This window comes from Mauremys reevesii, linkage group 2 (genome assembly GCF_016161935.1).
Source record: "Mauremys reevesii isolate NIE-2019 linkage group 2, ASM1616193v1, whole genome shotgun sequence".
Taxonomy (NCBI): domain Eukaryota; kingdom Metazoa; phylum Chordata; order Testudines; family Geoemydidae; genus Mauremys; species Mauremys reevesii.
The window spans coordinates 222525737-222540003 of record NC_052624.1 but is presented as its reverse complement, the minus strand read 5'-3'; the positions used below and the strand labels follow the sequence as shown (position 1 = coordinate 222540003).

At 41.4% G+C, this 14267-nt stretch overlaps 1 protein-coding gene across 3 annotated transcripts in view; it reads right to left on the bottom strand.

Annotated features, from left to right (window-relative positions):
• The window catches only part of FAM110B (family with sequence similarity 110 member B), a 191072-nt gene extending 183931 nt beyond the window's left edge, over nt 1-7141 (bottom strand). For 2 of the 3 annotated variants that reach the window (XM_039527668.1, XM_039527670.1), the window contains exon 1: nt 6559-7141. The gene's annotated coding sequence lies outside the window, so the exon portion shown is untranslated. Of the gene's footprint in view, nt 1-5241; nt 5350-6558 lie in introns of those variants that run through there. The other variant, XM_039527669.1, reaches the window with a different exon arrangement.
• Nucleotides 7142-14267: the final 7126 nt, after the last annotated feature.

Genomic DNA, 14267 nt, shown 5'->3' with positions numbered 1-14267 from the left:
TTTCCACACTACCACTCTAGGTTGCATTCAAGGGGGTGAGAGGGCATGTCCATTCTCTGCTACAGGCTCCAGTCCAGGACCCTAAACATGAATGCCTTTCTCCTATAACTTCCACCATCGCACTATGCCTTCCCTCGGTCCCTTCCAACTACTTGCTTCTTATTCATACCTAAAGGGACATGGGAGAAGCAAACAGGCCCTAGGTGGCAGATCCTACTCAGCAGACAAACAAGACCATTGCAAAAGGAACTCTTAGAATAAGGAAAGCGACTAACACGGATACCCCTCTGGTACTTAGAATAAGAAGTGTCATGTGATTAGGAAGAGGTAATAGTTGTTGGCAGATGTCCACAAAGAGGAAGAATAATCCTTTGATGTATCAAGGGGTTCAAGTCATTCATTCTGACCTCCATTTTAGATTTCTCCATTTGTGTGTTTTCTTAGTTGTCTGTGTTCGTTTGTGGTTAGTTTTTAGTTACATTTCTCCTCTTCCCCCATATGAAAAGGGAAAACAACACAGTAGCCATCAGAGTAAATAAATACTCACCCCTACTCACCCCCATCATGTGACAGGAGTATTACTTTTTATAACCCCAACCCATTTCAAGAGAGTAGACTGGTGGGGGGGGAGGGAGAGTTCATTCAATTACCAGCATGCCTACATGTCCCACCATTACTACAGAATTGTTTCCTGTTTCTGGTGTTCAAGGGGTGGTTTTAGGGGAGCAGGGTTAAGGTTGTTTGGTTTATCTGTAGTCTGCACATCTTTACTTTCAGACATTTACATGTAATCTTAATTCTCAATTTCCCAGTTTGTGTTTAGGAAAATTACAACATATATTTAAGGTTTTTTTTTAATTATTATTAAGCAATCTATACTTACAACCTTAACTGTAGTTTACGCAGTTTTTTTGGCTTGGAAATTGTCTTGGTTTTTTTTGTCAGTTTATTCATTACTTTAAATGAGACTTCAGTAATCTCCCCAATCTGGAATACCAAAATATACTTTCAGAAAAAGAGTCAAATTACTTTTTTTCCCCCTCCTAAGAATGTTCCCACATTGAAAGTTTCCAATAACACTCTGAGATTTCACATTCCCACCATGTCAGGAGTCCACAAAGACAGACACTGAAAATGTTGATACTAACTTTAAAAACTAAAGAAGAAAGAAAGAAAAAAGTAATATCAAAAGATACAAGGTAGTAAAGTATGGTGAATTATCTGCATATGGAATTGGAAATAACCATGGTGTACTTAGGGTGTGTCTACATTAGAAATGTGTACCACTTTAACTATGCCGGTATTGTTAAAACAGAACAACCTTCCCAGTTTGGACACAGTTTATATTGATCTACTGTAACTATTCCATAAGAGAAAGTGGAAGTCACCTTTATACCAGTGTAACTATACCCACACCGGGGTTTTTAGTGGTATAACTATTTTGGTAACAATAAAAACAAAAACAAAACCCATACACCTAAAAGTTATCGGGTTACGGGTAGGCTAGGCCTTACAATCATTTTGTCATACTGAAAAAGTATGGCCTTTCATATGAACAGGGACCACATTATCAACTCTTGTGAAAAAATCCACCAGAGGAGAAAGTTACAACAAATATTCCACATGGCTGAGGACATAGGAAACTTGATCCCTCTGGAGAGGGATCAGCAGCTGCATGGAAGAGGCAGGGGGCATGGTTGCTTAACTGCATGGTGTAAAAGCATCTCTGTAAAAGCCCTACAGTTGAGGATCTCAGGACATCCACTCTAGAGAGCCTGCCCCTCCATTTCCCCATGATCACCGCCACCACAGTTAGCTCAGTTGCCACTGAAACCTCCTATGGCACCTGCCTGCTACCTCCAAAGACTTAAACCCTGAAGAAGAAGTTAACATTGAAACACAAAACAATAATCTGTGACAAATTGCGGTGTAATTTAGGGCCTTTTTGACTGGGATCATGCCATGCAGAGTAGCTGTTCTGAGTTAAATCTCAGCCACAGCTCTCATGACCACGAGCATATGACAAAAATTGTTGCCTCAGAAAAGGCTGTTAGTAATTGTTAAGAATGCTGCATAGCCACATCTCTGCCACCCCTTCCAGATATCACATTTTCTGCACCGATAAGACAGAATCATGCAATGCTGATGCTTAACTTTAGTTACAGTAGTCCCATGAATAGATGCATAAGTGCTTACTGGAGCAGGGCTTTGATCACTCTGTGCAACAGAGGAGGTTGCCAGATACTTTGCAAGTTTCAGAAAAAAACAATTCACCACAGAGTTAGTCTAACAGTGCAAATGACACACTAATTCTTTACTCCACAAACATATTTTAATACATTTAGGATAGGACTGTCAATTAATCACAGTTAATTCAAGCAATTAACAAAACAAATTAACTCAATTAAAGAAATTAACTGTGATTAATCGCAGCTTTAATTGCACTGTTAAACAATAATAGAATGCCAATTTAAATTTATTATAAATATTTGTGGATGTTTTTCTACCTTTTCAAATATATTGATTTCAATTACAACACAGAATACAAAGTGCACAATGCTCACTTCATCTTATTTTTATGACAAATATTTGCCCTGTAAAAAAGATAAACAAAAGAAATAGTATTTTTCAATTCACTTCATACAAGTACTGTAGTGCAATCTCTTTATCTTGAAAGTTCAGTTTACAAACGTAGATTTTTTTATATAGATAACTGCACTCAAAAAGAAAACAAGTAAAGCTTTAGAGCCTACAAGTCCACTCAGTCCTATTTCTTATTCAGTCAATAACTAAGGGCAGGTCTACACTATGGGGGAAAATCGATATAAGATACGCAACTTCAGCTACGTGAATAACGTAGCTGAAGTCGAAGTATCTGATACTGAATTACTTACCGTCCTCACGGCGCAGGATCAACGTCCGCAGCTCCCCCATGTCGACTCCGTTACCGCCATTCGCGTTGGTGGAGTTACGGAGTCGACATGAGCACGTTCGGGGATCGATATATCGCGTCTAGATGAGACGCGATATATCGATCCCCGAGAAATCGATTGCTGCCCGCCGATACGGCGGGTAGTGAAGACGTACCCTCAGACAAATAAGTTTGTTTACACTTACGGGAGATAATGCTGCCCGCTTCTTATTTACAAGGTCACCTGAAAGTGAGAACAGGCGTTCACATGGCACTTTTGTAGCTGGCTTTGCAAAGTATTTATGTGCCAGATAGTCTAAACATTTGTATGCCCCTTCATGATTTGACCACCATTCCAGAGGACATGCTTCCATGCTGATGATGCTTGTTAAAAAAAAGAATGTGTTAGTTAAATTTGTGACTGAACTCCTTGGGGGAGAATTGTATGTCTCCTGTTCTGTTTTACCTGAATTCTGCCATGTATTTCATGTTATAGCAGTCTCAGATGAAGACCCAGCACGTGTTCATTTTAAGAACACTTTCACAGCAGATGTGACAAAATGCAAAGAAGATACCAATATGAGATTTCTAAAAACAGCTACAGCACTCGACCCAAGGTTTAAGAATCTGAAATGCCTTCCAAAATCTGAGGGGGGGTGAGGTGTGGAACATACTGTCAGAAGTCTTCAAAGAGCAATTCGGAGGGGTAGCCGTGTTAGTCTGGTTCTGTAAAAGCAGCAAAGAATTCAGATGATGAAAGCAAAGAATCCTGTGGCACCTTATAGACTTATAGACTAATAGTCTGTTAGTCTATAAGGTGCCACAGGATTCTTTGCTACTCCAATTCGGAAACAACAGAATCCAAACTACCAAAAAAGAAAATCAACCTTCTGTAGATAGCATCTGATTCAGATGATGAAAGTGAACATGCAACAGTCCACACTGCTTTGGATCGTTATTGAGCAGAACCTGTCATCAGCATGGAAGCATGTCCTCTGGAATGTGGTCATAGCATGAAGGGGCATGCCAATGTTTAGCACTAAGGAATAGATTAAATTGATCTTTTTAGAGCATTTAAAAATAAGCGAGGTACTTAGTCTAAGTCTACACACACACAAAGCAGTGCACCTACACCACCTACTATTAAGAACATGCAACAGATTTTGTATGTAGGACAAGAAGTGATATAACATTTTTTGTAACAAATTAACATTTATACTTTTATAGCATCAGCCCTATCAGCCATACTCTACAAATGAACATTTAGCAACAATATGTTAGAAAAGGTAAGGTTACAGACATTTTACAGATGAGCAAACTGAGGCTCAAAGCTTAAATTATTTTCCCAAGGTCACCCAGAAAATCTATGAAAGAGTTAGGAATACAAACTATTTTTAAAACCTATAACTAAGTTATAAAAAGAATTACATTCCCAGATCTTTTACAGGTATGTTAAGTCTTTTAGGCAAGAAAATTAACGCGGTCATTTTAAGTACAAGGGATAATTGCATATAATGAAGCAAAAGCAGCTATCAGCTTCAGTATGTCTGAATTAACATAAGTGTGATCAATTTTTTATCTTAAACACTGAGATAACAGGTTTCAGAGTAGCAGCCGTGTTAGTCTGTATCCGCAAAAAGAACAGGAGTACTTGTGGCACCTTAAAGACTAACAAATTTATTTTAGCATGAGCTTTCGTGAGCTACAGCTCACTTCTTCGGATGCATAGAATGGAACACACAGACAGGAGATATTTATACATACATATTTATACATAAATATCTCCTGTCTGTGTGTTCCATTCTATGCATCCGAAGATATAAATATCTCCTGTCTGTGTGTTCCATTCTATGCATCCGAAGAAGTGAGCTGTAGCTCCCGAAAGCTCATGCTAAAATAAATTTGTTAGTCTTTAAGGTGCCACAAGTACTCCTGTTCTTTTTGAGATAACAGGGATCAACATGCAAATTACATGAATTTTCATGTTAAGTAAAACTTGCAAAGTTAAGTCCTTAAATGCATATACTTTTCAGATTCTGTAACATAATTTCTTATTGTACATTCTATTTGCTTACACTAGGTTTTTTAAAGACTTCATTCCTTCACAGACCATCTCCGCCCCCTACAAGTGATCACATATTAGGTCATATGACACATCACTACCTTTCCAACAATGTAAAACAATTTGACTTCACTGAACTCTGAGCAATGGCTCTGAGCAAGTATTTTCTAAGAGAAATATAATCTATATAACAATAATAGCAGGAAAGGGAATAGTGAAAAATACCCCCGTGCATTTTATTTTGGATAAGTCTTCTCTCTTCTCTCACCTAAAGTTTCCTTCAGAGTCAAATCCTCCCTTGAAACAAAACCTGTCAGGGGTCCTTAAAAAACCAGCCACAAGACAGGCCTAATTTCATGTAATGTTGTGACAGATGTGTACCAGATTCTGAACAGGGCATAAGCCTGACCCACAGGAAGAAGCCTTGTACTTTGCCCTGCATCACAGAGAAAGAGAATTAGAGGAGGAAGGAAGTCCACACTTCTTTCTGAGTCAGAAAAACACATCCGAAGGGTTAAACAGTTACTCTCGGTTTCTGTCTCCTGGGCCACGTGTTTTCCCTTGACATTAATGAGGAATTTAGGAACAACCAAACCACTTTATTTCTCAGCAGTTTTATGGTGAAGAAAGCAAATACAACAAAAAAAAGAGTTGGGGGACTTGTCCTGTTACTAGAACTACAATAACCTGGCCTTAAGTAAAAAGAACTAATACAAATTTGGCACTGCAATTTGTCTCTATGCAGAGAGGCAGCTGGGCTTTCCAACAGCAGGGGTATGCCACCACATTATTGCATCTTATTCTGAAAAGTGAACTGTGCACTACTGAGACAAACAACCTTTTCACTTCTCTTTATCACTCCCCCCGGCCCGCAACCCACCACTGCTACTTAGGCACTGATCCTGCAAACACTGAGGAACGTGAGTATATTGAAACATTCCTTAAAGGGCAACAGTGGTATTAAAATCAAATGCATGGAGAAAAACTGTCAGCGCTCACGGGTTCGAGACTTCCAGCAGCAACCTCGCAACTAGGCACCAGGACCCTGCTGAGTGCATCTGCCCTGTTAAGTTTAGTATCAGCGATCAAACCCCTCCAGCATCAAACATCTAACCCTGCAAGAAAAATCCTTCCGAACGCCTCGTGCGTCCAACCTCTCCATCATAACTTTCCCCTCTCTCTTTGCAGCTACAAGGCTGCAGGCTCCGTCGGCGCACACACAAAACCACCCAATCCCTCCCCCCTTTAAAAACAGCTTTCCGCTTCCCGAGCTGCTGGGGAAACTTCCACCTCCTGCTGTCACAACTCCAGACCCCACGACCCACATCACAGGAGGAAAGGGGGACGCATGGGGCGCGGGGGGGAAAAACACCCCGGGGCCCACAGATGTTCTGAATCGTGCTGAATATGCCGCTACCCCTCAGACACGAGCTCCGGGAAGCCCACCCTCCGTGCAAAGCTATTACACTGGGGGGCAGGCAGCGGGAGCTGCAGCTGCTTGGGACAACAATAAGCGCGTGCAGCCCCGGCGCTGCCTCCCCCCGGCTCCCCGCTCGCAGACCTGCCTCCCGCGCGGCGCCCTTACCTTCCCTGCCGGCCTCTCGCGGGCGCCTCTGCTCCGGGGGGTGGCTGCGCGCAGCGCAGGCAGGGGGCAGCCGGCCTCCGGCGGGGAAGCAGCCGCCGAGAGGAGGAGGAGAGCAGCGAGCCGCGCGGCGGGCAGGCGCCTCCCGTGCAGGCAGCGCTTCCTCCCGGCACTGAATGAAACTCTCCCCGGCGGTGTTGCAGCTGCTGGCGGCGGGGGGAGGCAGAGCGCAGCCGGGTTCTTCCCACTGCCCCCACGCGCGGAGGGGAGCGGAGCTGCGGGCTCGGCCGTGCCCCGCGCTTCCCAGTGCCTCCCGGCCTTTGCCTAGGGTGAGCGACCGCTCGGGAGACGGCGGCTCCGCACGTCTGGCGGCGCAGTGCAATGGTTTGGTCCACGCTGAAATGGGGAGGGACTGGCGGGGGGATGTTCACACACAATGGGCCGAGCCGGGCTCTGGGCTGGAGCGGCTGGGAGCCTCCGTCGAGCCAGCGGGTGAGGCTGGGCTCTGCAACCCAGACACGGGCAAAGGGTCCCTAGCCCGGCTGGGCAGCCCAGGCTGGGGTCAGGGCTGGTGCGGGGGTTCTCGATGACAAACACACTCTCTATGCAAATATACACACACACACACACTCACTCCCGGGCTGCTGTTAGGCACGCTCTTGTGACGCTGGAGTGGAAGCTGATTAGCAGCCCGATGCCAGTGCTAGCCTGCGATGATATGAGAACGGCTGCATCCATTTTAATATTATTTGCATTATATAAAAGAGTAACAATGATAACAATAATAAATAATATCCTGGCCCCATTACAAAAGGAGTTGTGTTATTGGCGTCAATGGGGCCAGGATTCCCCCCAGAAGATCTTTGAAAGCGGGGGACGGGCCAGGATTTCACCCAATAGAGCCTTGAAAGTGGGCTCGAGAAAACTTACTTCACCAAAATATATATGGTTTTGATGAAATACCATTAAGTTAAGATGGGATCCTTCAGGCAGCATAGGAGAATTTCCAAAATTGTACAGCTGTAAAAGCAATGTTCACTTTCCCTTTGTACAAGAAATGAGAAATTCGCTTACAGAAGATGTTCATTTATTTTGATCATTGTTAATTGGTCCATGTGGCATGCTTTAACTACAGTAGTCAGATGTGCACCAGTGAAAAATCTAAAGGAACTTCATTGAAGTGAATGGAGTCAATTGGTTATACGTAGGACTGAGAGCAGCATTTCTCACAGTAGGCTAGAACCTTAACTGCTGTAAGTCAGTATAGCCGCATTGTCTTCAATGCCTATTTTTGTCCTGGAGGAGCTGACCAGTGACTCCTAATTTAGACTAAGCTTTCTGTTACATAATTGTCAATCTTAGTAGCAGAGATGGTAAGGAATATTTCTTTTGCATTCACAGCAGTCATCTTTGGAATATACAAAAACTGTAGCAAATGCAAATCTGACACACACAAAAGTTAAAGCTCATTTAGACAACTGTTTTTCCTCTGGTCTGTGCCAGCACACATGTACTGATACTTTCACTATTCACATATGCACTTCCTTGCTCATTTAGTTACTTACTTCCATTTCTCTACTCATTTACACATCCAGGTGTCCATATGGCTGCTCATACACACTTTTCCACATTCCTAATCTGAGCCCTTGACCCAGTTCCCTGGCTGAGTTTGACTTACTGTCCCTTGACACAGGTTCTTACCCTTTTGCTATCACAACCTATCCCATTCATTAGAACTGAAGTTTATCCAAATGTGTATTGCCCAGGCTTTCTCCAACAGCTAGGCCAGACATTAGATATCTGCATGAGAAGAGCACAAGCAGAATGGCCCTGTATAGAGGCCTCTTCACCTCCTACACACTACACACTGAATAGGCTGGCACAAAGGAAGAGGGCTGGGAGGGTCTAGAACCAGCAGCCCCGAAAGCAGATTCAGTGTCCCCAGAAACCAATATAGGAGCAGCAGCAACTATTCCAGCTAACATATTTAACTATTATCCACAAAGTACCAGTGCTGCATATCAACAACCTGCTCACAGGTTATTTGTATGTATTCCATAACCCAACATCAGAACTCCCTATTACTTAGGGTTTATGTGACAAGGAAAGAATATTGTCATACCTGAAATGTAAGCAGGGTTGAATTAAGGCCTAGGGGCTATAAATTCATGCCAGAGACGCAGTTTCTGCAGCTATTTGATTACACCAGAACCTAAGCTTTCATTTAAAAAAGAGGAGGTTTCCAGTCCTCATTGTTGTGAAGAAAAGCATAAAAATGTGAAACTTGTGTAATAAATTCAAGGAGTCTGACTGACTCAGCAGAGAGCCTGAAACAAGAATTAAACAGCACCCTGTACCTCAGTAGGGTATTAACTCCAAGCCCCACTGCTCTGGGGGCCCTTGCCAACAACACCCTTATAGAGAACTTTGTGGCAGGGGAGAAAAGTGCAGTGTACCCAGCCCACTCACCCAACTAGATACACACTGACTGCTGGAGTGACTACCAAGGGCTTCCTTCTGCCTGTCCAGACTTTGGGAGGAGTCCTGTGATGCTGCAGTGCTTCTGAGGGGGAAAGTGTCACAGCCACTACCTTTCTGGGAAGGGTGGGGCTCCCCTGCCGTCCCCTTCCAAGTGGATACAGGGCGAAGGCCCAGGGAGCACAGCTATGGGGGAGAAGCCACAGGGGAGCCTGCATGTGATGGTGTGCTGAGGGCCTTTGATCGCCTTAATCTGACCTTGAAAGTAAGCTCTACCAAACACTCTATGAAAAGGCCTACAAAGCTCCAAAATGCTACCCAAGGATGCCAAAATCTTTCTAAATGCTCAGTAATATGTATTGTGCCTTTGCTGTCATGTCCTTGATAATGAAACAGAGCAGTCCATCAAATTGTTTCTTATACTATTCACTGACAGATTTTTACTCCCAAACTTCACATGACGGATAGCTTAATTAAATTACCACCTTATGTTTCTAGCAAGAGTGGAATACTACATTTAATATCTCACCTTCTTTATTTTAACGTAGCCATTTTTGATTCAACAGCTTTAGAGTCTCATTTATTTCCTTTCAAATGTAAGTACCTATATTCAGGGAGTTTTGTTTAGGCCATGAAATTTACCTCAGAGCTGAAATTTGGCATGCAGGGTCTCAGTCTGAGAGCAAATTATTTTACAAGTATTTGTAAAAAACCAAACCCCAAAACAAAACTCTAGCAATTTATATTTTAACCTTGAAATGTTATTTATTGAAAATAAACAGTAACTGATTCACAAATATTGTATTTTAAAACACATTATATAATGGAAGACCTCAATCCTGTAAACATGCATATGCTTCACTTTAGGCGAAGTCTACAGGGCAATAGAAAAAGTTTGCTGCTATAGCTACCCTGACAAACCTCCCTAGTGTAGACACAGCTTCTACTGGCAAACAGGTACTTATCCTGGTTTGGCAAGCAAAACAAACTATACCTGGCAAAAGTACTTTTGTGCCAGTATAACTCTATCTAGGGCTTTTGCCAGTATATAGATGCTAAATAAATAAATAAATCACACCCTTAACCAACATTGCCATACTGGCAAAAGTGTCTAGTGTAGACCTGGTCGGTCTCATGCACCTGAGCAGTCCCATTGATCTGAGTGGGACTACTGTACATGAATGAAGTTAAGCACATGCATAAGTGTTTGCAGAATCTGGACATAAGTAAGTGAAAAGCCATTTAATTAAGATGGGTGTAAGAAAATACACTCAGTACATTTTCTTACACTCATCATTTTAAAATGGCTTTTCACTTACTTATGTCCAGAAATGTTTACATTTATCTAAAAATTACTAATTATCAAAATGTATTAGCTTATCTATGGTTTGTAGTATTTTGATATTTTGAAAAGAGGTTGAGAGATGAAACGTTTAAAACCCAACTAATGCTGTTAATCAGAGTCTTTTCAGAAATCTGCTGCGCAAAACACATATCTTAAATCCATATTAATGCAACTGAGTATAAGAACAATGAGACTTATTCCTCTAAATGTATGATTCCAGTACAGTTTACCGACAACCAGCTTACTCAGTGTTAAACACAACTTGTTTCTGATTATATCATGTTTAACATCAGGTTAATTAACACAGTGCCTCAAGGTCGTATTCTAACACAACCTAATATTCTTATGATGACAAGCCCTGTCTGCCACAAATCTGTGGCTCATCGCCATTTTTAACTTTATATTAACAGTGAGGCTAGAACTGGTGTTATCCTCCAAAATACAGACCCCTCCCTCTAACTTGAGCTAAAGGAGAATTTGTAAGCTGTTAATGTATAAAACACAGTTGGAGAGTTCTGATTGTCCCCAGGAGAGGGTAATGATTCTATCCAATAGAGGGCAGCAGTTAGTTACACACACACTTTCCTTACAAGATGGACATATCCAGTAGTGACACTATAATTGAGGGACTAATCCTGCAAACTTTAGTCAGTCAAGTAGTTCTTATCCAGGTAAGTAATTTCATTGACTGGAATTGGGCACACTCACATGAGTAGCAATGACTTGTATGAGTAAGGGATGAGAATTAAAGTTCTAAAGCTGAATTTATAACTGACTGATTTAAGATTGAGTTTTGACTCTGAGATGATGCCAACCCCAACTTCTTTAAAATAAATCCTTTTTAGAAATGGCATATGGGTGGTCTTTATTCAGAGAAGATGTTTTGTGGAAAATTTCAGGTTAAAAGATCAAGGTGAATTTTTCTGAAAAAAGCTTTGTATTATTTTGTGAAGGGAAAGTTCTATCTCCAAAATAGTTTGGATGCTAATTGTGCAAACTCTTACCCAGGTGTCTGTTTACATATGTGAGTAGTCTGTTGTCCCAGTGATTCTAATGGGATTACTTCTATGAATAAAGTTGTACATGTGAATCAGTGTTTGCAGGCTCGGGCCGTTGGTCTAAAAATTCCAAATTTATTTTATTTCCTGATGGTATCTAGTACAAAAAATCTACATAAAGATCTTTTAATTTTTATAAAGATGGGTGCAAGCATTTTGAGTTGTTGGTAAAGTTTGTCAATAATTTTAGGATTTCTACATTTCAATGACGTTTCAAAATTCATAATTTCAAGATTTGAAAAAAATGAGATTTTTAAAAAAATTACCCCATCTTTTTGACCGCATATAGAACTAATCAAAATTTTCCAAAATTAAAATTTTTGAATTAAAAAAAAACAAAACAAGTTTTAAATTTTTTTTGAAAGTTTTCAGCTTTTTTCCCCCAATCAGCTTTAGTTATTGGTTATGGATTTTTGAAAATGTAAGTATTCATTCAGGTGCTGAGTTTTAAATTTCTGATGGTCTGTATCTTGCAAGTTGTTCCACAAGAATGAAACTCTGGGTCTATGCAGAACCCCAGTGAAGTCAGTGGAGGTGTGGTCTGCCTACATGGAGCAACGCGCAGCATTGGTGCCTCTTTCCCCAGTCTTGCAGAGGCTAACCATTGCCTACCTTTACAAGACTTGTGCATGCACTTAATAGTATGTGCTGTGAGTATTTAGTCCCTTTAACTTGGACTAATCACATGAGAAAAGTTACACGTGCTTAAATATTTTTGAGATTAGGGCTAAATCTCTAGCCTTCTTCATTACAATCTAGCCCCAAGAATGTAAACCTTGGTTTTAGATCTAAAATGTAAAAATAAACCATTATGGTTGTTTCTCAGATGATTTTTCCTATCAATATTTTACAGGAACAAGAATCTTAGATTCTCTACTTTGGGACAGGGAATAGGAATAGAAGACGCAGCCATCTATAACAGTGTATAGCATAGATCAAGGGTGGGGAACCTTTTTTCTATCACGGGCTATTGACCCACAGAAAACATCAATTGCATGCCACACACAGCACCCCGGGGAGCGGTGCAGAGGCTTGGGGCAGTGGTGCGAGCCGGTGCTTGTGGCTCCAGCCCCGGGGTGGGGGGGGGCACCAAGGCTGGATGAAATGAAGGAATGGGCCAGATCCGGCCCACAGGCCATAGGTTCCTCACCCCTGGCATAGATAGCTGGGCTCCAACTCTCTTTAAGGTAGAGTTGCTGGATGTTTAGGCTTTCAACTAGTCCTGCTTGATCATGTATAAACTTATCCAAAATTATAAAAATATGCCTAAGCATATATTTAAAATGGATATTTTTCAGCAAAAATTATAAATATTTCCTCAGGAAACATCCCCTCAGGACTCCAATTCTCAATGGGTATGTCTGTACTGCAACTGGGAGCTGTGATTCCTGCATGGATAGACAGACTCACACTAGCTCAGCTTGAGCTGTGCACTAAAACTAGAAGTGTGGACATTGTAACACAGGCAGTGGCTTAGGCTGCCCACTAGAGTCCAAGCCCACCTGATCCACCAGTCGAGTTTGTAACTGCTGTGAGCCCTTCAGATATACAAGCTGATAATAGGAACCTAAATGTGTAGTTAATAACAATTGCAAGCTCTGTGGGTTATGCTCACTACTTCTGTTGGCTCTCAGATATGATTCCGTTCACACTAGATACAAGGTTGAGTCCTCCAATCCTCTTCACACCACATGTAAGTATTCATGGAAAATATAAACTTCACCGCCCAACAATATCATATGAATAAATTATAGATGTGTATGCTTTCTAGCAACAGCAGTAACAGTGTTTTTTTGAGCGGTCGTGTATTCTGAAGGACTAAGACTAGATGTCAAGTATCAGAGGGGTAGCCGTGTTAGTCTGGTTCTGTAAAAGCAGCAAAGAATCCTGTGGCACCTTATAGACTAACAGACGTTTTGCAGCATGAGCTTTCGTGGGTGAATACGAATACTTCTTGCATCCAAAGAAGTGGGTATTCACCCACGAAAGCTCATGCTGCAAAACGTCTGTTAGTCTATAAGGTGCCACAGGATTCTAAGACTAGATGGGAAATCCTGAATTCTAATCTCAGTTTTGCCATTTATGTACTGTGTGACCTTGAGCAAATCACTTCAGTTTCTTTCTCAATTTCTCCATCTGTAAAATGGAAGTAATAATATTACTTCACAGAGGTGTTGTCAAAATTAATTAGTCAATGTCTGCACAGCGCTTTCACTATATAAGGTGCTTTGTGAGACTAAATATTGTAATTTTAGGCTGCCCTTTTGGGTTCCTTTGTCTAATTCTCTGGGTCATTTTATTTATTTGACCCAAAACCAACAGGAACTGAGATACACAAAAAGTAAATTAAAAGTTCCATTTTTAGATTTCCCAAAGGACAAGGAATGCATCTATATCAGTATTTATTGCAATAATAACAAATTTTAAAATACCCAATATAGTCTAATCCTGTTTACTTCCCCCCCCACAGTCCCATTCAGTTCAGCCTCATAAACAACCCATTCACTACACTGATTTTTGACATTATATTTTACTGATCTGTAACTAAATAGTGTCATTTAATCAGAGAATTCTACTTAGTAACCAATAACACAATACAGCCCTTTGCAGCTACATCTGAGGGAGGGAGAATCTTGTTCTCATTGTAGATACTCAGCTCATTACTACACACACAGAGCTGAGTCATGATCAAATCAAAGTGATAGCATATACAGTAGAGCCAATACCACCAAGATAACCTGATGGCACTAATTTGTAGAGAAGAACATTTACCCCAGTGTAGAGGGGCCATATAAGACCTTCCACACCACTTATGTCCTGTGATGGAACTG